This window comes from Oryctolagus cuniculus, chromosome 7 (assembly GCF_051225735.1).
Source record: "Oryctolagus cuniculus isolate XC-2025 breed Fujian yellow rabbit chromosome 7, ASM5122573v1, whole genome shotgun sequence".
Lineage (NCBI taxonomy): Eukaryota > Metazoa > Chordata > Mammalia > Lagomorpha > Leporidae > Oryctolagus > Oryctolagus cuniculus.
In genome coordinates, this window is record NC_142873.1 from 70,309,442 (window position 1) to 70,333,487 (window position 24,046).

At 39.4% G+C, this 24,046-nt stretch overlaps 1 long non-coding RNA gene across 1 annotated transcript in view; it reads right to left on the reverse strand.

Annotated features, from left to right (window-relative positions):
• Positions 1 to 3,915: 3,915 nt before the first annotated feature.
• LOC138850590 (uncharacterized) overlaps positions 3,916 to 24,046 on the reverse strand; it is a 67,591-nt gene continuing 47,460 nt past the window's right edge. The window contains exon 2 of the long non-coding RNA XR_011390549.2: positions 3,916 to 4,395. This is a non-coding gene — a long non-coding RNA (uncharacterized LOC138850590). The remainder of the gene's footprint in view (positions 4,396 to 24,046) is intronic.

The window sequence follows — 24,046 nt, forward strand, 5'->3', positions numbered from 1 at the left end:
TAAAAATGCTAAATTCTAGAACACTCAGAAACAAGAAGCAGTCCTGTACTATGTGACAAAGGCCGTGACTGAGGTTTAGAATCTACGATAGTCACTACGTGGCTGAAGAGAAGTCTGAGACCTCCTCTTGGATAACTATGTGGCTCCCACAAAGGGAGAAGGGGAGAAAAAATGAAAGAAGGTATTTGAGGGCTGTGGTGACGCAAAGGGTTTCAAAAAGTTCAAGGAAAATGTGCATTATCTTATAAATCCACTTTTTCCACCTAGTAACTTAACCTGCCAAATATCTAGGGATCAGAGAAGTAGATTCAGGTGAAAATGGCTGCTCAACAAGCAGACAGTGTTCATGTCATGGAAAATGATCATCGGCACCATGTAAATTCATCTTTAAGAATAGATGAAAACGGGATTGTAGAATTTCAGCACATTGCTCTGAGGTGGAAAGAAGGATGACCAACAGAATCCAAAGAAAAACTGTTATAACCAAGTCAGGATAATTATTTCAGTTCTGAGTTTTGATGTGACTCCATTATTGGAACATTGGAGAAATGGCTGATCTATTGATTTAACTCATAGTATCTCAGCAAGTATTTGATCCAGCTCCTCTTTACACCCTTACAGCTGCATGCTGTCTGACCTCCCTGCATGCCTCCCTGCTCCTCTCAGAAGGAGTTGACTGCACCCCCTTCTGTGGCCTCACTATCACTAGTGCATTGCAGTGAAGCACCTGCTGTACTACAATCACTCATGTCTCTCCTTCCTAGTATGCTAATTCACATGGCTTTATCTTTTTTTATTTTTTATTTGACAGATAGAGTTGTAGACAGTGAAAGAGAGAGACAGAGAGAAAGGTCTTCCCTCCATTGGTTCACCCCCAAATGGCTGCTACAGCCGGCGCTGCGCCGATCCAAAGCCAGGAGCCAGGTGCTTCCTCCTGGTCTCCCATGCAGGTTCTGGGGCCCAAGCACTTGGGCCATCCTCCACTGCCTTCCCAGGCCACAGCAGAGAGCTGGGCTGGAAGAGGAGCAACCGGGACTAGAACCCGGTGTCCATATGGGATCCTGGTGCCACAGGCGGAGGATTAACCAAGTGAGCCATGGCGCTGGCCCAGCTTTATCTTTTAATCTCATCATCTAGCCTAGTTTGAAGCATTTATTAAAACTGGAACGAGTGAATAGGATTGTAAAGTAAGGTTAACACACTGAGACTAAACTGCATGAAGTATTACTGAATTTTACCTTTGATTTTGTTCAATTTAACATTTTTATCAGTAATATAGAGCACATGATTATCAGTTTATTCACAGTGTAAGACTAGAAAAGCTAGCTAACCTTTGCTAAAGATGTATTTGCTTGTTTATTTATTTGAAAAGCTGAGTGATGGAGGAGAGAGAGAGGATAAAGACGAGTGAGAGGGAGAGAGAGATTCGGTCTGTTGGTTCACTCTTCAAATGGCTGCAACAGCCAGGGCTGGGCAAGTCTAAAGCCAGGAGCAGGAACTCCAACCAGGTCAAAGATGCAAGTACTTGGACCACCATCTACCGCCTTCCCAGGTGCATTAGCAAGAAGCTGGATTGGAAGCAGAGGAGCCAACGACTCAAACTGGTGCTCTAAAATGGGATGCTGGCATGGCAGCAGTGGCTTAATTTGCTGTGCCACAATGCCTGCTCCTAGCTAACCTTATAGATAACAGAATCAAGATATGGAATATCCCAAAGGATATAATAATGGTCCAAATGATGAAGTGAAATTTGATAGGAATGCATTGAAGTCCAGCATTTAAATGTAAAATGTCAGCTTGAGTATAATGTGGGGGAGATTTGACTTGGTCATAATCCATAGAAAGATAATCTGGTGGTTTTTGTTAAGCATATTGTGAACATGAGCCAGTATTTCCATGAGAAAACGCAATAGCTGTGATAAGCTCATAGTAATTCAACTTTGTAATCACCTGAGGCCCCGGCCTCTGAGCCTAACACATTCATCAGGCCTTATATTGGGAGCATGCATGTCTGTTTCAGGTTGTCCATTCCCTAACAGAGATTGACAAAGTGGTAGTGTCCAGGGAGAAGGGATGAAGAAGATAGATGGTTCCAAAATCCCTACCTAAGAGAAGCTACTGAAGAACTAGAGTGTGGTTTCCTTGGAGAAGAGAACCAAAGCAATGTGATAACTGAACAGCTAACGTACAGAGGAAGGAATTTACTTGTTCCTCTGCGCTAAACAGAGGGCTAAAAGTAAGACCCACCAATTGACAGTTAATAGATTATTAGTTCTAGGTGTTCCAAAAATGTGTCTGTCCTAGTCACTGCTAGAGCTTCAGCACTTAACACAGTACCAGTAGACAGAAAGTAAACCATTGTTGACTGAAGAAATGATAACAGTGGGAAAGAGAGCTTGCCTCAGAGCCCAGATGTCCTGAGTTCAAGTCCAGTTTTCCACCTAGGCATTATGAAATGTTGTGTGTGGCCCACGCCGTGGCTCACTAGGCTAATCCTCCGCCTTGCGGCGCCGGCACACCAGGTTCTAGTCCCAGTCGGGGTGCCGGATTCTGTCCCGGTTGCCCCTCTTCCAGGCCAGCTCTCTGCTGTGGCCCGGGAGTGCAGTGGAGGATGGCCCAAGTGCTTGGGCCCTGCACCCCATGGGAGACCAGGAGAAGCACCTGGCTCCTGCCTTCAGATCAGCGTGGTGCGCTGGCCGCAGCGGCCATTGGAGGGTGAACCAACAGCAAAGGAAGACCTTTCTCTCTGTCTCTCTCTCTCTCTCACTGTCCACTCTACCTGTCCAAAAAAAAAAAAAAAAAAAAAAAAGAAATGTTGTGTGAGTACATGTGGTCTCTTGAAATAGGTTTACAAATGCTAATGTAGATAGTAGAGCCAAGTGAGTTACATGATTTTATGTGAAATCTCTTTAAATACAGCAAAGTGCTATATAAATGGTATGTAGTAATATGATACAACATTATTAACTTCACTGTGAAAAAGGACTTTCCAGGCGTTGCCGTTTTGGTGTAGTGGGTTATACTGCCATCTGTGATAATATGGATGGCATTTGGAGTCTTGGCTGCTCTACTTCCTATCCAACTCCCTGCTAATGTACCTGGGAAAGCAGCAGAAGATGGCCCAAGTGACTGGGCCCCTAAACCCATGTGGGAGAGCTGGATGAAACTCTCGGTTCCTAACTTCAGCCAGGCCCAGCCCTGGCCATTGAGGGTATTTGGGGAGTGAAACAGCGAATGTAAGATCTCTCTCTCTCTCTCTCTCTGCAACCCTGCCTTTCAAATAAATAAATAAATAAATAAAAATTTTTAAAAGTCTTTTTAGCTATCAAATCTTTTCAACAATACTATGGATCATCATGAATTCTGCAAAGCATGGGTGACACCTGTGAGCAATGTGGTAGATCTGAAGTTTTTGCTTCATGCAATATATCCAACTGGATGTTTTCTAAGGTGCCCTCTGATGCTAAGATTCTGTTATTACGGTCAGTGCTACACTGACTTCACCAATCCCCTCAGTACCCGCATACACATTATAAGCATCCTTTTTCTATCACTCTCCCTCTCGGCCTCTTTTGCCTCTCAAATAAAGAAATCATGTATTTTTTTAACTGCAAGCATCTTCTGATGTCCCTGTAGGCCCTGAGATGCATCAGGCATGCTGTCCTCAGCCTGCTTAGCAATTAGTGAATTCGTGGCAACCCCAACTCTTTCAGGACATCTAGGTAGTCAGTTTGTTGTGGGGCTCTCTGGAGCGAAGCTTCTTGGCTTTTTTCCTGAGGGGCCTCACACTGGGGGAAGCGACATTTTTAGTGATAACTGTGACTCGTTCCAGCAGCAGTCCTTACCCAGGTGGGAAGTGGGGTAATTCCTTGTTGAAGGACCTATCAGAATGGGGCAGAAAAAAAGGAAAACACCTTTCTTTTTTTTTTTAAAGATGTATTGTATTTTATTTATTTGAAAGACAGTTATTTGAAAATAGTTTAGCCCTTTTAAAACAGCTTTTCAAGACACTGTAGATGGTAACGTCTACTCGAATCTCATTGAACATATGGGAAATTTAATTTTTTAAAAATAATTATTTAATTTATTTGAAAGACAGAGTTACAGAGAGAAGTAGAGCCAGAGAGAGAGAGAGAGGTCTTCCATCTGGTGGTTCACACCCCAGTTGGCTGCAATGGCCAGAGCTGAGCTGATCCGAAGCCAGGAGCCAGGAGCTTCTTCCAGGTCTCCTACATGGGTGCAGGGTCCAAAAGACTTGGCCCATCTTCCATTGCTTTTCCAGGGCATAGCAGAGAGCTGGGTCGGAAATGGAGCAGCCGGGACTCGAACCGGTGCCCACATGGGATGCTGGCATTGCAGACTGGGGCTTGAACCTGCTGTGCCACAGCGCCAGACCTGGAAATTTAATTTTAATGTTTATTGAGAAACTATGACATAAACACTCTGCTAGCCCTGGGAGGGTATAAACAATGACAGGGACACAGTTTCTATATTAGAATAAGGATTCAGTAAAGAACTTTCACACAGTTCAACTTGTGACTCAGAAGAGGAGTCATTTACTTATCTGTCTATAATCAGGAAATAAAATGCGTTATCAAGCGGACGTAAACTTGAGACTTTCTGGAATGCAAACCACAGGAAGGATCATTGTCTGGTAAGAATCTTATTTTACCATGAATTTATTATGATTTCCCGGAATTTTGAAAACAAAGATTACTTATTATTGAGTAAAAAATTCTATAGCACACACTTATATGATTTATTAATTTTAATATAGTGCTGAATTATTACAGTAGACTGCCAATATAAAACATATTTTTCTTTTCCTATATGCAAATTTATTTAACAGAATTCAAAATGTAATCATTTTGGTTTTGACTATCCCACGTATTTAATTTCTGCATTCCAATTCTACTATTTGAGGTGAACTTCCACCCTCTCTGCTGTTCCCCATTTCTGGCATTCTTTGAAAGCATTTTGCCTTTACATTGTTCTATTACATATTGTTTCCAGCATGAGCTTTACTTTCTCTACAGGGTTCATCTTTTTGGGCAGAGAAGTCTAGTTCAGTTTTTTTTTTTTTATTAAGATTTCATGTATTTATTTGAGAGGTACGTTTATATAGAGAGGGAGAGACAGAAAAAGAGGTGTTCCATCTGCTGGTTCACTCTCCAAATGACTGCGACGGCTGGAGCTGAGGCTGGAGCTGAGTCGATCTGAAGCCAGGAGCTTCTTCCTGGTCTCCCATGTGGGCCAACTTCTGCTTCCCAGGCCATAGCAGAGAGCTGGAGTGGAAGAGGAGCCACAACACAAACCAGAGCACATACGGGATTCTGGCGCTGCAGGCTGAGGCTTAGCCCTTTATACCACAGCCCCGGGCTGTCTTGATCAGTTTTACACATGGCCTGATCTGATGCTCTGTCTGCCCCAAGTTCTTATGACATCATTTGAAATTCATAGGGCAATAACACACTATGTTCCTTTCACTCACTAATAACATTTCACTTACTAATAACATTTCCCATATGCATAACTACCTATAGAGTTGTTCAAAATGCTTTAAGATTATCTCTTAGGAGCTTCATAGCAATCCCATGAGAAGAGGCAAAGTGCATATTTTATCTTCATGGTGTAGATCAGGAAACAAGCTCTAAGAAGGCTGGATACTTGATCAAGCTGACACAGAGAGTGAGTAGCAGAAACTAGGTCTAAATGCCAACTCCTCTCCCTCCCAGTTTACCTGGTGTACTGTGCCACGCTACTTCCTTGTTTTCTGTTGGAGGGATGCACCTTCCCTCCAAGCATCCATGTTGTCATTTCAAAGACCCAGAAGCCCATGAAATCCAATGCCAGTCCACACTATGAATATTGCAAATGAACCCAAGACAGCACCCATTTCTCAAGCCTATTTCTATAAGCTTCATACCACCACACTTTTGTATTTTAAATACTGCAGCCACACATCTGAGAAGGAAAGGTATGAGCAGACAGTATGGAAATACTTTCCCCAGATTCACTTTGGGGCCTAAGACTGTCACTCCAAAGAAGCAATTCCCTTTGCCCCTTGTTGGAACTCCGAAGAAAAATCAATGGGCCGCTGAGCCCCAAAACATGACTCCTCTCCATGTTCTTGTAGCTGCTTCTGGTCAACCCAAGTGAGATTTTCCTGGCAGGCAGCCCAGTGAACCCCATCCCGCAGTATTTCCTGGTCCCAAATGAATCCAAGTCCATTACTCATTTGTAACACAAGCAACACTGAGGAGTTAGGGAGATGAAAATGTTCAGATCTCCCCTTCTAAAATGATTGCAAAACGTCTGTTTACATTTGTGAGAGGAGGCTTAGAGAGGACATTTCATGAGGCTGCAACAGACAAGGGCAAGTAAATACACAAAAAAGAAAAAAAGGAGCAAATATTATGAGAGAAAATCACTCTGAACACAGTGAGTTATATCTATTTACGAATAGTCATGTAATTTGGGAATGACCATATAATGTACAGTTATCAGAGTCCAATATATAAAACCAATTAACATATTTTTCTGCCATTTCATTTTAGCATAAACACCACACCCAGCCCACCAAAAATAGTACCTTTGGAAATCTGCCTTTAAAGCATGATTTTTTTAAAATTTATATGCTAAATTAAGATTCCAATTTTCAATAAGGTTTCCTTTTGGAACCTAGATGCCTGTCAAGAAGTGTAACACAGCATCACACTGCTAAACTCTTTGGGACATTTTGATATTTGCAGGGTACCATGAGAAAAGGAAGGAGTAAGAGTAAGGAAATTTAGGTTCTTATCTATATTCTATAAATAAAAGGGTAATCTGAAGCAAGAATCTTCACTTCTAGGGTCCAAGTAATGTCATCTGCAAATCAGATGGTCACAAGAGAGACTCTAAAGTTCTTCTCTATTATCGCGATGATTTGTGAGCTAATAATGAGTAGCTAAAGAACCATAGATGCCAAATATCTGCAGGTCCTGACATTATGACCCCAGGAAAACTAATAGAGGTCTTCTCACAAGGCACATCTTTATAGAAATTTCATGAAGATCCTATTTCTTGTCTTCACTGCTTTTGTATGCTTTAGTCAGGCTTTCTGATGTTGGCTATAGATTCTAGACTCTTTAGTTTACTCTATATGTTCCAATGTCTCTCGTGGAGCCCCTGGACAAAGACGCTTCTTTCTACACTAATGTTGGTGACAAAATTAGTATTTATTTATTACCTCCTATGTGCCAACCACAGTGCTAGATGTTTAGGAATACAGTGGTGAAAAAGCAAACAATACCCTTGCTTCCATGGTGTTTGCATTACAGTGGACTAAACAAAGGCATTTGAAGAGCAAATGGACTAGCAAAGGGAAGGTAAGTTAGAACAGCAAGAAAGCCAACCCCAGGTGGAAGGATAAAATGTTTGAACAGAATAACAAATTTCATTGAGAGGCTGCTCTTCCCCGGTCTATTAAAAAGGAGGAGAGAATTGTTAGTGACATGAAATATAGATACCAATGGTGTGAAATAAATATCTTTACACACCGAAAGACTTGCTAGTTTTGTTCCAGTCAAGTTTAAGTACAGCAGAGTAGGTTCAGCTCAGTGTAATGTTGGATTAACCAAAGTTGGGAAGACAATGTGGGAAGCGAAGACACGGGAGTGTGGGATGAGTCTGGAACATGATGTGTAGGGACAAATAAAATAACTGTTTAGTTGGGAGTATAGTAAAGTGAATTAATGAGAAAAATATGGAGGTGGTGGTCAGAAATAGGAATCTTAGTATGAAGGTTTCAGAGTTAGGGATATTACAGGTGATGATAAGTTTTAGAGAATGGTCATGGAAGTGACGACTAAGGTTGGGTACAGGCAACAATTCTTATAAGAAAGGATGTTGAGGAGCTCCAAGACCAGATCCATGAGGATATTCACATTACAAAGAATAAAGGTAGGCATGGTAGAGAAGAAGAGCCTGAACCAGGTGTCCAAATCATTAAAGAATAAGTAGGGTCACGAGAAGTATAAGGAGGTTAAAGGAAATGGAAAGTGGTGGAGAGCAGAAATGTTCTGAAAGTGGCAGTGAGAAGTAGGAGTCTTCTGCAGGCTCTGAGGCATGTGGGATTACCATCTGTCAGGGCTCAGTGGAGTGTTATCAAACCAAGTAAGGCTTCTGTTAGAATAAGATGATGAAGGGAAGGCTTAGAGAAGGTAAACAGCATCAGGAATTTTGAAGATGACTGACCTTAAATTCTAGAATGCACACCAAAAGTCTTGGGAGATGCAGAATTGGCTCAGAATAAGGGATATACAGAGATGTATTAATAACAAGTCCAGACTTTCAGATTTGCCAAGAGCTATGAAAGGGAAGACGGGCTATCAGAGGAAGGCTTGGAATCAGACCTAACTTTCACCATATTCGGGGTCTAGCTTCATAGTAGAAAAGTGGCCTTTCCAAAAGCTCATTGAGCTTTGGTAGGAGAGCAGTGTGGAGGAGTGTGATCCTAATAGGAATTCTAGGAACTCAATATGCTTCTCTCATGTAATAAAGCAGAGTCACTAATATGAGGAGTCTTCAAAAAGTCCTAGGAAATATACTATCAAAAACTATGCATGCATTTAAAAATATTTTCACCAAAATAAACTTTATTTAATTTCACTTCCCCATAAGCTTTTTTGAAATACTCTCATATTCATTGAACTTGCTCCAATGAATGGGTTAGACTTATAAGAGTGTAAATAAATATTAGTGATAAAAACACCATGTATTGACAAGTAAAAATGCCCTAATTAATCTTGCCATACTATCTAAGCATTGTGTATTCAAAGATTAACTGAATTATAAAAAGATGTTATAAAGATATTTCACACTCGAAGTGTGTCTTATACTTTTAAAATTATTTAAGACATTTTATGGCATATGAGTCTTCTAACAATTCTAGAAAATATCTCCACTAAAAGGAGGAATAACCTAAGGAGCAGAGAGTTTAACTGAATTATGGAAGACACACAGCTAGATAATAGGAAAACCAGGACTAGCAATTAAGCTTCTTGATTCTACTTTGGGTGTACTTTCCACTCTAGCACGCTGCCTACTTTCAAAACAGTGTCAGTTTCGTTCAATTCCGCACCATGTTTGGTCTTCCTGTACCGGAGATTGCCTGGGGAAACCTCATAGATAACTCAGCCATCACCTTTTCCTGGGCTGTGACATCATTAGAGATAAAACTTGTTCACCATTTTTTTTCTTCTGAGTTCACGAAAACTAACTTTCTATTTCCAAATCATGCTTAAAATCCATTGCCTTGTTAAGCAAGTATATCTGTGAAGGAAACCAAGTGAATTCAAAAATTCCCTATGCTCCATCCCTGTATATTTTTTTTGGCTCGGAACATAAGCTGTGGAAATTCCAAGACTTCCACGCAGAAAATTGTAAAAGCTTGCTTGTAATTTGCTACATTATAACTAAAATAAGACTTAAAGGGAATATCCTGTTTTTGAAGCCTTTGCGCCAGGATAAATAGGATAAATACTAAGTGATCAAACTGTTTAAAAAGGAAATTGTAGCACAAATATTGTGTTGTCCTTATGGAGATTACAAATATTTTCTAAAAATTCCCCATACAAGCTTTTAATAATCCCAAAGGGAAATAAGTAAGGAGAAACTCTGAATGTAAAAATGAGAATAGGCCATTTAACCTAAATAATTTCTCCATTTGAAGGACTCAGGCACCCATACATCAATGGGCTATATTGTGTCGCCCATCCAACATTCAGTTTATGTTGGCTTCAGATGAAAAAGAATCTTCACCAAGCCAGCAGGCACCTCACAGCCTGCCAAAGTCTGTGGCTCTCAGGATTCTGTAGAGAAATGAGTTCTGTAGGAGAAATAAGTTTTGTCAAGAAATTATTGCAGCACTTTTGTTTTCAGATCAACAGACTGAACAAAGGTTAGTAGTAATCATGCAGTGTAACTCATTTTCAAAACAGGGACTTCACAGCAACTATCACAAAGTTCTAATGGATAAACGTGTAAGACCATAAATGTTTGTGCCAGAAGTGATATGAAGCCAAACAGTCCTGTGGTTTTCAACCCCGGAGCAGTGGTCAGGTGAGAATGCCATCACCAATAATCTCTTAATAGTACTGAATATATAATAATGTACTGCTTTTTGTAGATGATTTATTTAAGAAATAAATTGGATCAGATTCCAGAGACTGCTCATGACCATGTCACCAGTCTCAGTTGCATTCTGAGGTGCTTTCTTGACTAAGAGTGAAGAAGTGGAATTACAGCCAGCTTCCTGTGAACTGCTCATGTCTATAGACAGTGAGTGTGATAACCTGCATTCTCTGCATTCTTACAGTTGTTACAATTCAAAGAAATGTCTGCAATATTATTTGTCTTGCATCCTTGCAATGTGTTGATGTGTTTCACCCAAACCTGGGTCTGTGAATGTGAAAATCATCCATCCTAAACTGTGGTGGAGAAAAATTCAACATCTGTAATGAAGCTCAAACCTATCAGATGAAAATGCAAAAAGCAGTGACCCCTGGTTCACAGTGAGCAGCAGCAGGGCCAGCCTGGAGCCCAAGGCCTAAAGTAGGTCTCTTCCCATGTATCTCCAGTGACACCAGGACATCTCTCTAATGGATTGCACATTGCAATTCAAATATTTAAGTAGTTCCTTGAATGTCAGCAGGAAAAAGGGATGCATAGGACATAACAAGAATTTTTGAAGGAGCAGAAATGCAGAATAAAATAGATGATAATAAATTTACAGAATTAGTATTTTATTAGTATTTACAGAATTAGTATTTGATTGCTATAGAAAAAGAGAGTAACATCTAAAATATTGCAGAATACTATTGTATAGCCTGACATATCCCTCCTCGGGACACTCGGTAAGTCTATTATCTTATTTATTCCCACACTATCCCTGTGGATAGGCCCACTATACAGAATGTAAACAATAAAAAGGGTGTTTTGTGATTATCCAGCATCATATGCTTTCAGGCAACTTAACATAGCAAATCCTAGCTCCACCACTTTATCTTTTTTTTTTTTTTTTTTTTTTTTGAACAGCCTCAGGCAACCTTCTTTGCCTTTCTGATTTTTGGTTTCTCCGAATGTTAAATGGAGATAAAGATAAACTCATCTCATCAGGTTGTGCTACGGATTATATGAAATAATATGTGCAAAGTGAGCAGCACATTTCACAGTATAGAGGAAAATACTCAATACCAACTACTCTGGGAGAAACCCATTTCTGCACTCTGATCTGTGAGCTGTATCTATTGGAATCTGCTGAAAACTCACGATGCAGAACTCAATAAAGCAGCAGTTTTTTTGTGCTTTGAGCTGAGTATGTGAATTGGAGCATCTACAGTTCTGGGTGAGGAAGAGAGGAAAAATGCAGGGATGGACTGTATGTGAGTTTCGCCTATTCTCCATTTTCTGTATTTTCCTCTTTTCTGTGATGATTATTGGCAGAAAATAAAATCTTCTGAAGCCAGAAATCCAAGATCATGACAAGGCGGATATGGAGACTTTCAGCTCTCTGCCTCAAAGATGAGCAAACACTCTTCTGTCAGAGTGGTTCTTCAGCTGTGGCTGCCAGATCAGCTGCAGTGACATCACCCCGGGAACTTGTCAGAAACACAAAGTCTCAGACCTGCTGAACCATCAGTCTGGGGTTGGTGCCCTGCAAACTGGAGAGCATCTGACACTGCTGAAGTGTGAAACCGCTGTTCTCTGAAGAGTCTTTCCAAAGGACTCCGCATTTCTCCCTAGGCTATGCAACCAAAGGGAAAGGCATTCCTGTGTTCAACCTGCTTCTCAGAACAGAGCTTCACTGTGTGTTAGTAGATTAATAGGTCTAGAAAGAAGTGTCAATATCCAAAGAAAGAGTAATTTGTGTTTTTATCTCCCCAAACTAGAAAATGAGCATAATTGGAAGCATGGTATTCTAAGGCTCCCTTGTAGATTGCTTTTTATTCTAGGGTTAACAGTCTAATAATTTTTTAACGGGACAACATCTTTGGCATTTGTCTAGTCCATCAAAAGCCCAGAGGAGTTCACAACACAAAAGGCTGTTTGCAGCAGAGAGAGCATCTAGAACCCAGGCCTCTGCCTGAAATAAGCTCAATGCTTTTTCATTAGACTAATATGCTATGATGGCTTTTGAAAAATATCGTGACAATTGGGGGAACCTAAGAGAATTTGCTTCCTAAAATTTTAATCTGGTCTGTCAGTTAACTCAGCTTCTTAATGCTTGTTTTACAGGCTCTGAAAATGACATCTAGGCTATCATTTGACTCATTTTCTTGGTACAGTTTTCCCTCACTATCTGCAGGGGATTTGTTCCAGCACTTCAACGGATGACCAAATTTGAATATGCTCAAGTCCCTTATATAAAATTCTGTAGTGTTTACACATATCCTAGACACACCTTCCTTTATTCTCTAGATCATCTCTAGATTACTCAAAACACTTAATACCATGCAAATGCAATGACATTGTTGTTATACTGTATTGTTTGGGGAATAAAAACAAGAAAAAAAAAGTCTGTCCACTCTTTCCATTGTGAATAATCATATGCATTCTCCCTTGTAAGGGGATTCTTTGACTCAGTATCAAAGTTCAAAACCCTTGTAAAAGACAGAACTGTCTGTTGAAAATGCCTGGAATGACTGCACTAGGACTTCTTGAAGACTGAGAATCTCATGTTGATAACAGGGGTATTGCAGCATGGCTTCTGGGTTTGCCTTATGACAGTATCAGAAAAATGTAGGGACAATGTTCAGAATAACATTAAAAACAGCCAAGCAATGCATATAGAATGATTGCATGAACTACAAAATGTGATTGACTACTCAGATTAGTTATCATTATTTACAAAATATTTTGAGGAATTTGTCATAGGGTGGCTTTTCTTCATTTTCTTTTTTCAAGCAGTTGTAAAACAAGTCTCCTCTTACACAAGTCCCTGATCACTTTTTGCCAGGTCTTCTGATGTCTGACACACAAGAGATGCAAATCAAAAGCTGATTCCTGGGCCTGCATTGTGGAGTAGCAGGTAATGCTACCTCCAGCAATGCTGGCATCCCATATGGATGCTCCAGTTTGAGTCCCAGGTGCTCCACTTCCCATACAGTTCCCTGGTAATGCATATGGGAAAAGCAGCAGAAGGTGGCCCAAGTGCTTGGGCCCCTGCTACCCACATGGGAGACCTGGATGAAGCTCCTGCATCCTGGCTTCAGCCTGTCTCAGCCCTGGCCTTTGCAACCATTTGGGAAGTGTACTAAAGGAGAGATCTTTCCCTCTCTCTCTATAACTCTGACTTTTAAATAAATAAATAATTTTTTTTTAAATGCTGACTGCCCTTGCCTTGATGGACCTTCAGAAACTGGTCATCTTGGACATTTCCCTTAAGAGCTGTGCCAGCACAGTGCAGGCATTTGCTTGATTTTAAAGCAAGGCACTGTTTCTAGTTAACCAGAAAACAGTTTAATGAAACTATTGGAGTTGACAATAGTCAACATGTGACTTGTGTCTCCCACATGTTTAGCTTCACTCTGTGAGTCGCTATTTCACCATATTCACAAAGGAGAGAGCAGCATTAGGCTGTAGGAAATGGAATGCAATAAATCTAATCCCAACTTTCTGATTTCAGGATAGAACAAGTTTGTGAAGGCCATATGCTGGTGTAAAAAGAACAAAGAAGAATGCTGTAGACAGAAGAGAAAAGTTCATTCCTGGGGTCCTCTCTTTATTCATGCAGTGATAGTGGACATCTCATTTAATGTCTGACCCTTTCAATTCTTCACTTATAAAATGTGATAATGAAAATATCAATCTTATATATAAAAAAGGGGGGCAAAAAATCCAAATGCTTTAAATGTATTCTGCTCTTGGAAATAGAGTCAGAGATTCTCATACAACTCCTTAAGGATCATGTGCATGTTATTGACTTCAGCATTATTCAGAGTGAAGTTACTAGGGTCCTCTGGGTGCACATCACTGGGAGAGCGTGTAGAGAAAACACACACTGTGTGGTGGCTACAGGAACAGGACTAGATGCATGTGTATACAGCAGCATGACTGGATCTTAAAACATGGTCCTGAGTAAAAAAAAAAAACTTAAAATAGATTAAAATAGATAGAATATCATTCATGTAAATAAAATATATACTAAAGTATGCATTTTGCAAGAATGAGGACCAAAAGAACACACATTTAATGTGTTGCACATGCTACCCATGGGAAGGTGAAATGGGAATGAGGAATGGAAACAAAATGGAAAAAAAAATTTAAAATCAAAGAGGGTCTTCTTATAGCCAGTGATGAAAATGTGCCACAAACTGGGAGATCTGCACCCGGTGTTTGAAAGTGACATCAATTATTATATATAAATTCTATTCACTGAGAAGATATGTGTTGCCGCTCACTCCAAACTCTTCATCTCTTCCTTTCTGTGCTTCATTGAAGGGTTTTCCTTCCTCTTAATCTTATTCAACTATTGCATTTCCTGATTAAAGATAGGAATAACTCATTTATATTGTTTTGAATCCCATTGTCTTATTCCCTCTAACACTATTCTCTTTTAGATAGAAAGTACTGCTTACAACAAAATGCTTTCCCCTGCAGGGTGGAATTTAAGACCAAGCAATAGGTGAAGTAATTCAGAGCGTGCAATGTGCTTCACTGAAGCCAGGTCAAAGGCATTAAAGAAATATCAGATATTATCAGAAATAAGTGTGAATTGAAAATTTGGATAGTATCTCATATGCTTACAGAATGCATATCATAAGTGACTGATTATTCTCTATCTCTTTGAAAGTTGCCTTTAATTGGAAGTTTTCAGGTCAAGGAAATCCCCCTACCACTCTTCCCCAGCACACATGTGGATTAAACAGTGAATTTGTCTACTTTAATCTATTAACTCTTTTGAGACATTTCAAGTGCAGTGATGAAAGAAGAAATTGGAAAGAGTTCGAAGACTCCAACAACCAGGATTTGGAAGTAGCAAATCATAGACTGATTAAGATACAACGTGTTGGATGCATTGTTCTGTAAATCTGTCCCGCCAGGACCCTCACACTGCCAAGTCACCTGATTCCCCTCCTCCCAGGAAGGCAAGGAGTTACAGTGAGAGGCTCTCTCTCTTTTATGTATTAATATAAGGGCAAGTGTTTGTAGGTGTACTGCGGAGGAGGCTTCTGACGTTTCTTATTCCGTGGATTATGTTTAACTTGTCACCTTGTCATCTTCCTTTTGTGTTTCTTATATTCCCCCTTCAACATTTTCACCTTTTTCTACCGACTTCTTTGTTCCATAAGATGTTAAGGGTCATCAAGCTTTCATAGCCATTGTTAAGATGCTGACGTTTTGTCAGGAAGATCAGTCACTGCACTTGTCCCCTTCCACTCGGTAACTTCTTTGTGAAGTTTAAAGTGTTGCAGACACTCTGCATGTTCTTTGCTCAATCTTGATTACTCAGTCTCCCAGATCTTGAAAGGCAATGAAGGGGGGCATAGGATCTGGTCTGCCCACAAGAGGTTTATCTTCCAAAAATAATATGTAATAAACACATTAACAACTAAAACCATTGCATCTCCTGTTCTTTTTTTTTTTTAAACACAGCTTGATTGAAGAGCATTTTGGTTGTCATTATTTAGCTAGCATGCTCTGCAATTCCCCAGAAAGATCCAGACATTGAGTTAGCAGTTGCTCAAAACATAATTTTAAGGGGGCAAGCGTGATGGCACAGTCAGTTAAGCTGCTGCTTAGGACAATCACATCCCATAATAGATTGCCTGGGATTGATTCCCACCTCTGCCTCCAATTCAGCTTCCTGCTAATGCAACAGATCATGGTCCAAGTACTTGGGTTCCTGTCATTCACATGCAAGATCCAGATGGAGGTCCTGGCTCCTGGCTTTGGCCTGGCCCAGTCCTGGCTGTTGCAGGTGTTTGGGAGAGTAAGTCAGCAGATGAAGATCTCTTGCTCTGTGTCACTATGCCTTTTAAATAAACAAATACTTAATTAAAAATAATTTTGTTATTATTTCTGCTAGACCGTTAAATGACTGAATTTAGCTCCAGTCATTTGTGTGAGTATAATTTCTTTGTGATGTCCAAATAAGAAAAAAATTCAGTCTCTATTATTTTCCTAGATTTCCTGTGGCTTAGTATTGCAAAGAACTAAAAAATTGTCACAGAAATATACAGGAATGTGTATACCAGGCTACCAGCTGCTCTAAGCAGCCACCAGTCAGGGTTAGAAGTTGAAGGAACAGAAAGAATGTTTACCCAGTTTTGTTTATAAGGAAATACTGCTGCAATTTATGGAAATAAAGGGAAGAATTGTATATATAGATGATATTCCAAAATAAAATAGCAAATATTGATCATAAGATAGCCTTCTGTCCTCATCTTTAAAAGCAATTGAGACACAAGCTTTGATTAAATGCATTTTTACACATATACCAAAAAATGTATAATCTTTAAAAACCCTATGATTCAAATATAATCTTTAAAACATTTTTATTTATATATTTTTACTTATTTACAAGGCTGAGACAGAGATTGACAGAGAGACATCTCCCATCTGCTGGTTCACTCCTCAAATGCCTGCAACAGCTGGAGCTCAGCAGCTGAAGCCAGGGACCTGGAATTCCATCAGGATCTCCCACGTCGGTGCAGCAACTCACCTAATTGAGCCATCACCTTCCACCTCCTAGAGTGCACATTAATGGGAAGATGGAATTGGAAGCAAAGCCAGAATTCAAACTTAGGCTCTCTGATATGGGACACAGATGTCCCAATCAGCATCTTAACTGCTGTTCCAAATGCCCAACTCCAAAGCATAATATTAATCAGTCATTTCCCCTCGTACAGACTGATCAGAAAAAGAGAATCGCGCCGGCGCCACGGCTCACTAGGCTAATCCTCCACCTTGCGGCGCCGGCACACTGGGTTCTAGTCCTGCCTGGGGCACCGGATTCTGTCCCGGTTGCCCCTCTTCCAGGCCAGCTCTCTGCTGTGGCTCGGGAGTGCAGTACAGGATGGCCCAAGTACTTGGGCCCTGCACCCCATGGGAGACCAGGAGAAGTACCTGGCTCCTGCCATCGGATCAGCGCGGTGCGCCAGCCGCAGAGTGCTGGCTGCGGCGGCCATTGGAGGGTGAACCAACGGCAAAGGAAGACCTTTCTCTCTGTCTCTCTCTCTCACTGTCCACTCTGCCTGTCAAAAAAAAAAAAAAAAAAAAGAGAGAGAGAGAGAGAGAGAGAGAATCATGCCCAAAAAAAGCTCCAGAAAATGCAAGCAACCTAAGCAACAAAGTTAATCATTTCTTTTATCATTCTCTATATTACTTTGAGAATTTCTTATATGAAAATAGTCTACTTTTATAATGTTATTACAGCTAATATGATAGCGAATACATGGACTTCTAGCGTGTCTTTGCCAACTTTGATGTAACCACACGTGATGGAGAAGATGGAGCAGGAGCACTGCAGTAAGAATTAGGGAGCATGTATTTGGTGCAGTAGTTAAGAAGCTGGATTGAGACACACATATCTCACATTAGAGGGCCTGGGTTCACGACTCAGTTCTGCTTCTCATTTCCTGGTGATATGCACCCTGGGAGGTGGCAGGCGATGGCTCAAGAAATTGAGGCTCATAAAGTAAAAATGTTATAAATATGGAAAAGTCTATATTTACACATATTTTTAATGTTTTACTTGTTTATTACTTGAAAGGCAGAATGAGAGAGAGAGAAAGAGAGTGAGAGAGAGAAAGAGAGAGGGCTGCTATCCACTGGCTCATTCCCCAAAGGCTAGGGGTGGGCTAGGCCAAAGCCAGGAGGCAGGAACTCAATCCAGATCTCCCATGAGGGGACAGGGGCCCAATTATTTGAGTCATCACTGCTGTTGCCCAGGGTTTGCATTAGCAGGAAGCTGGAATAAGGATTCAGAGCAAGGACTCAAACTGAGTCACTCCAGGGTGGGATGAAGACATCTTAACTACTGGGCCGAACACTCACTCCAATAAAATATTTTTAAAAAACAAAATGGCAAAATTTTTATTGTAACTGGGGCAAACAGAAGATCATCTATAAAGAAGCAGGCATTAAACATTCATTATGATTTGATTGTTTTAAGCTCTTGTCTATACTTCTGTGGAGCAGTGTTTTTCTATCTATTACTTGTGGAACATTATGGTTAGTGTTGCATTAAGCCTGTGATTATAAAGTCAATTGAAATCAGTTTATTGCAAAAATTAAAGGAAAAAAAAGAAAAGAAGGAAGGAGGGGGGTTGAGGAAGGAAGGGAGGGAGGGAAGTATGATTTTTTTTTCCTTAGAATTGTATTTCTGAAATACATAAAATTCTTCTCTTTATAGTAATAAAAATTTTAAAAAGAGTTTACAATAGCGACATGGGGACAGAAAGAAAATAGACATTGATTTGAAGGAAAAGGACTTCAGGCTTATATTTTCATTAACTATTAGCTTATCACTTAAATGTGATAGAGAAATACTTTATCCCTTTTAGTATTTTTTTTGTCCTACTTAATACTACTGGTTGAACTTTGTAATTAACACACAATTATTCTTAGGTGTTGAAATTTAACTGAAAAGTGATCTCTGTTAAATATAAGAGTGGGATTAAGAGAAGTAGGAGATGTATAATTTGGGACGTGCTCAATCTGACTTGCCCCAAATGGTAGAGTTGAAACGTGCCAGAGGATTCCAATTCAATCCTATCAAAGTGTCATGTACCAATGCCATTTCACTAGTCCAAGTGATCAATTTCAGTTCACAATTGATCACACTGATAGGTCTAAGAGTCAAAGGGATCACAAAAACAAGACTAGTGTCTGCTAATACTAACTGATAGAATCAAAAAGGGAGAGAACAATCCAACATGGGAAGCGGGATACACAGCAGAATCATAGAATGGCAGATGTCCTAAATAGCACTCTGGCCTCAGAATCAGCCCTTAAGGCATTTGGATCTGGCTGAAGAGCCCATGAGAGTATTTCAGGCATGGAAAGCCAAGACATTCTGGCAAAAAAAAAAAAAAAAAAAAAAAAAAAAAAAAAAAAAAAACCTAAATGAAAGATCTCTGCAAATGAGATCCCAGTGGAAAGAACAGGCCATCAAAGGAGGAGGTACCTTTCTCTGAAGGAAGGAGAAAACTTCCACTTTGAATATGACCTTGTCTAAATAAGATCAGAGTCAGCAAACTCAAGAGGCTTCCATAGCCTTGGCAACTCATGACAAGAGGCTAGGGTGAGTACTGATGCCATAAACAAGAGTGTCAATTTGTTAAGTCAACAACAGGAGTCACTGTGCACTTACTCCTCATGTAGGATCTCTGTCCTTAATGTGTTGTCCAATGTGAATTAATGCTATAACTAGTATTCAAACAGTACTTTACACTTTGTGTTTCTGTGTGGGTGCAAACTGTTGAAATCTTTACTTAATGTATACTAAATTGATCTTCTGTATATAAAGATAATTGAAAATGAATCTTGATGCAAATGGAATGGGAAAGGGAGAGGGAGATGGGAGGGTTGCGGGTGGGAGGGAAGTTATGGGGGGGGAAAAGCCATTGTAATCCATAAACTGTACTTTGGAAATTTATATTTATTAAATAAAAGTTAAAAAAATAAATGTGATAGAGAAAAATAAATTTATTTTTAGTAATATAAAGTCTCAGATATTTCAATCCAAGAGTGTCTGTACAAACTTTTCAGAGAAAGTGCTCTGACAAGATGATCAAGAAGTCCAGAAGGATGCTACAAAATCCGTGGTGTTTTGGATATCTAGGACTGCATAACAAATCACCCCAAAACTTAGTGACTTAAAACAAACACAGAAGTTATTTTTCTCACTAATCTGAAACCTTGGCAGAGTCACGGGAACAACACCTCTCTGCTCCACTTGGTGTAGGGTTCAGAGGGTGGTGTTTAGAATGATCTCAAGGCCCACTTATCTCATCCTGGGCTGAGAAGACCCATTCAGCTGATATTGGAACAGCTGGGGCTACTTGAGTATCCCAAATGCCATGGAGCCTCTCGTGTGATCTTTCCAATGTAGGCCTTCAAGGCAGCCAAATGCACACCATAATGACTCGCGGTTCCCGAGGAAAGGGCCTGGGGACAGAGAGCCAAGCAGAAAGTCTGTTGCTTCTTCACCTTATTCTGTCTTAACTACCAAAAACTGTGAAGAGTAGGAAGTTTTACTTTAATTGCAAGCCAACAAGTTAGCCTGCCACACTTTATGGATGTTACTCTGTATGGGAGGTCGTAGATGCTACAGCAAGGAAGAGAAGAAGACACTACAGTACTCAAGAGAGGGAGAAAGGCACCCAGATTAGAAAGGAAGAAGTACAATTGTCTTTATTCACAGGTGACATGATTGTCTCTGTAGAAAATTCTATGTAATAGAACTAGAATAGTGGGCTTTATAAGATTGCCAATGTAACATCCATATACAAAAAGCAACTCCAAAAAACACAATGTGTATGACCACAATTGACATTTTGAGATGTGTTACACACAGAAACACAGAAACACTGTCATCAGTATGAAAGAAGGTAAAGGAAGGAAACCTCACAGCAAAAGATCACAGGAATCAGCCCTTAAGGCATTCAGAGCCCATGAGAGTATTTCAGGCATGGAAAGCCAGGACACTCTGGCAAAAAAAAATAAAAAAATAAAAAAAAATAAAAAAACAAAAAAAAAACACCACACCCTAAATGAAAGATCTCTGCGAGTGAGATCCCAGTGGAAAGAACAGGTCATCAAAGGAGGAGGTACCTTTCTCTGAAGGAAGGAGAAAACTTCCACTTTGAATATGACCTTGTCTAAATAAGATCAGAGTCAGCAAACTCAAAAGGCTTCCATAGTCTTGGAAACTCATGACCAGAGCCTAGGGTGATTAATGACGCCATAAACAAGAGTGTCAAATTATTAAGTCAACAACAGGAGTCACTGTGTACTTTCTCCTCATGTGAGATCTCTATCCTTAATGTGTTGTCCAATGTGAATTAATGCTATAACTAGTACTCAAACAGTATTTTATACTTTATGTTCTGTGTTGTGCAAACTGTTGAAATATTTACTTAATATATACTGAATCGATCTTCTGTATATAAAGATAATTGAAAATGAATCTTGATGTGAATGGAATGGGAGAGGGAGCGGGAAATGGGAGGGTGCGGGTGGGAGGGAAGTTATGGGGGGGGAAAAGCCATTGTAATCCATAAACCGTACTTTGGAAAATTGTATTTACTAAATAAAAGTGTTTATAAGAAAAAAAAGAAATAAAAAAAATAAAATTCCTTTAGAAATGTAAAAATTAGCAAAACTATACCCAAAGCAAATTAGAAAAGAGAAAGTCATAGGACTAACACCACCTCATTTAGAGATGTATTAGGAAAATTACAATAAAGATAGTATAATATTGGAATAAATACAGACAAATAGATAAATATAACAGAAAAGAGTCCATAAAGAATTAACACCTATATGGACAACTAATTTCAGATCATAGTGCATTAGTGCAAAGGAAATAAAGTAAAGAAATGGTAACCTTTTGATAACAGAATGAAATAATTGAGGAGTCGTATGACAAGGAAAGAAAAAAAGCATGAAAGAAAAGAAGAGAAAGAGAGGAAGGGAGGGAGTGAAGGGAGAAGGATCTTTTCTTCACACCTTGCTCTGTATATGAAATTTAACTCAAATGGATCAAGAAAGTCTCACTGTAAGAAGAAAAACTATAAAAGTCATAGAAGAAAATCTTTTCAAATTTGACTTAAAGATTTCTTAGATGCCACACAAAAAGCATACTTATTAAAACATTGGTAAATTGGAATTATTGATATGTAAAACATATATGAACATCAAAATAATCACACTGAATAATAGAAGTCAGTCCAAACATTTTACATACAGCATGACTCCATTCATATAGAATTTTAGAAAATAAGAACCAATATGGTGACCCAAAGAGCAGATCACAGCTGTTTAGAAACATATTGAGTGGGAAAGATTATTCAGATAGGGGATAATGCACAGAGTGTAAGAAAACTTTGAGGGTAGTGGGTTTGTTTCTCATCTTGATTTCATAAGGGTGGGTATGTAGGTCAATACTTATGTATAATTTTTAAATGCCTTCAGTTGGTGGTACGTTAATTGTATCTCAGTAAAACTATTAAAGAGTGATTCACAAACTAGGTCCATATTTGAAAAGAGGAGAATTAGGTATATCTCTTGTGGGACAACTTCAAAGAATTTACAAGCACATTTTAACTTTAAACTACCATACATGGAAAAAAGTATGGGCTAAAAATACTTACTGAAGCATATTAATATCTACAATAAATAAAGCAATACAAAACAAAGCAAAAAATCTCAATTATCAAGAATATTTATATCAATTCAGAACTAAAATTCTAGAAAAAATAGGCAAAGAGAGAGATGGAAACCAATAAAAATAGATTTTAAAAAGCAGATTGGGGAAGACACTGTGGTGTAGCTGCTAAAGCCACTACCGGCAGCACCGGCGTTCCATATGTTCTCCTGTTCAAGTTCCAGCTGCTCCGCTTCCTATCTAGTTCCCTGCTAATGTGCCTGGGAAAACAACTGAAGATGGCTCAAGTGCTTGGGCTCCTGTGACCACGTGAGAGACACAAAAGAAGCTACCGGTACCAGCTCCTGGCTTCAGCTGGGCCCAGATCCAGCCATTACAGCTATTTAGAGTGTGAACCAGAGGGTGGAACATCTCTGTCTCTCTCTCTCTCTCCCCTTCTCTATCTGTAATTCTGACTTTCAAATTAATTACTTTTAATTACTTAATTAATTCTTAATTAATTAAAGAAAAGAGATGTAGATGTAAAGTACCTTCTTCATGCATGGGGAAAATTTCATATTTCATCAGTTAATAAACCGGTAGGAAAAAAGCATGTGAGAGTAACCGTCTAAAGATAAAAGCACAAAGTATATAACTTTTAAATGACTAATATATCCAGAAAGTGACAAAAAAGAACTTTTTAATGAAAAAAATAGGAAAATATGGAGTCAATCAGCAGAAGTTTTTATTATTATTATTTTTAAGATTTATTTATTTGAAAGCCAGAGTCACACAAAGAGAGAAAGAGGGGAGAGAGAGAGAGAGAGAAAGAGAGAGAGATTCTCCATCCACTGTTCACTTCCCAATTGGACGCAAGGCCAGAGTTGCACCAATCTGAAGCCAGGAGCCAAGAGCTTCTTCTTGGTCTCCCATGCAGGTGCAGGGGCTCAAGGACTTGGGTCATCTTCTACTGTTTCCCCAGGCCATAGCAGAGCCTGGAAAGGAAGAGGAGCAGCCAGGACTCAAACCTGCCACTATATGGGATACCAGCTCTACAGGTGGTGGCTTTACCCACTAAGCCACAACACCACCCCAAATTTTTCCTTTGATTCTCACATTCCAAATCTAAGATAGATATTTTAAAAATAACCTGCTCTGTCAAATTCATGAAGTTGGTATATCTTAATAAGAAAATATACATGTAAAAGTGTTCAGTAAAATGTTATATTCTATGAATAGAATGCTGTTCTCATTAATGCAAAAATTTGCTCACTGATAAGCTGTACTGTTTTAGAAATTACAACATAAAGTTGCCCTTCAGTAGCTAAATGGGTAAACTGCGGTTCATCCAAACAACGGAATATTATCCAACACTAAAAAGTAATGAGCTATTAAGCCATGAAAAAAACATCAAAGAAACTAAATGCATAATCAAAAGAATATGAAACAGCTACATTATGTCTGATTCCAACTAGAGGATATTCTGAAAAAGGCAAAACTTTGAGACATTTATAAAGAGACTATAGGCATCCAAGGGTTAGCAGGTAAGAACAGGTAGCACACAAGATCCTTAGGGCAGTGAAACGGCTGTGATATTATAATGGTAGGTACACCGTCATCATAAATTGACAAATCCATAGAATTCCCAACACCAAGAGTGTACCCTCAGGTAAACAGTGGACTTTGAGT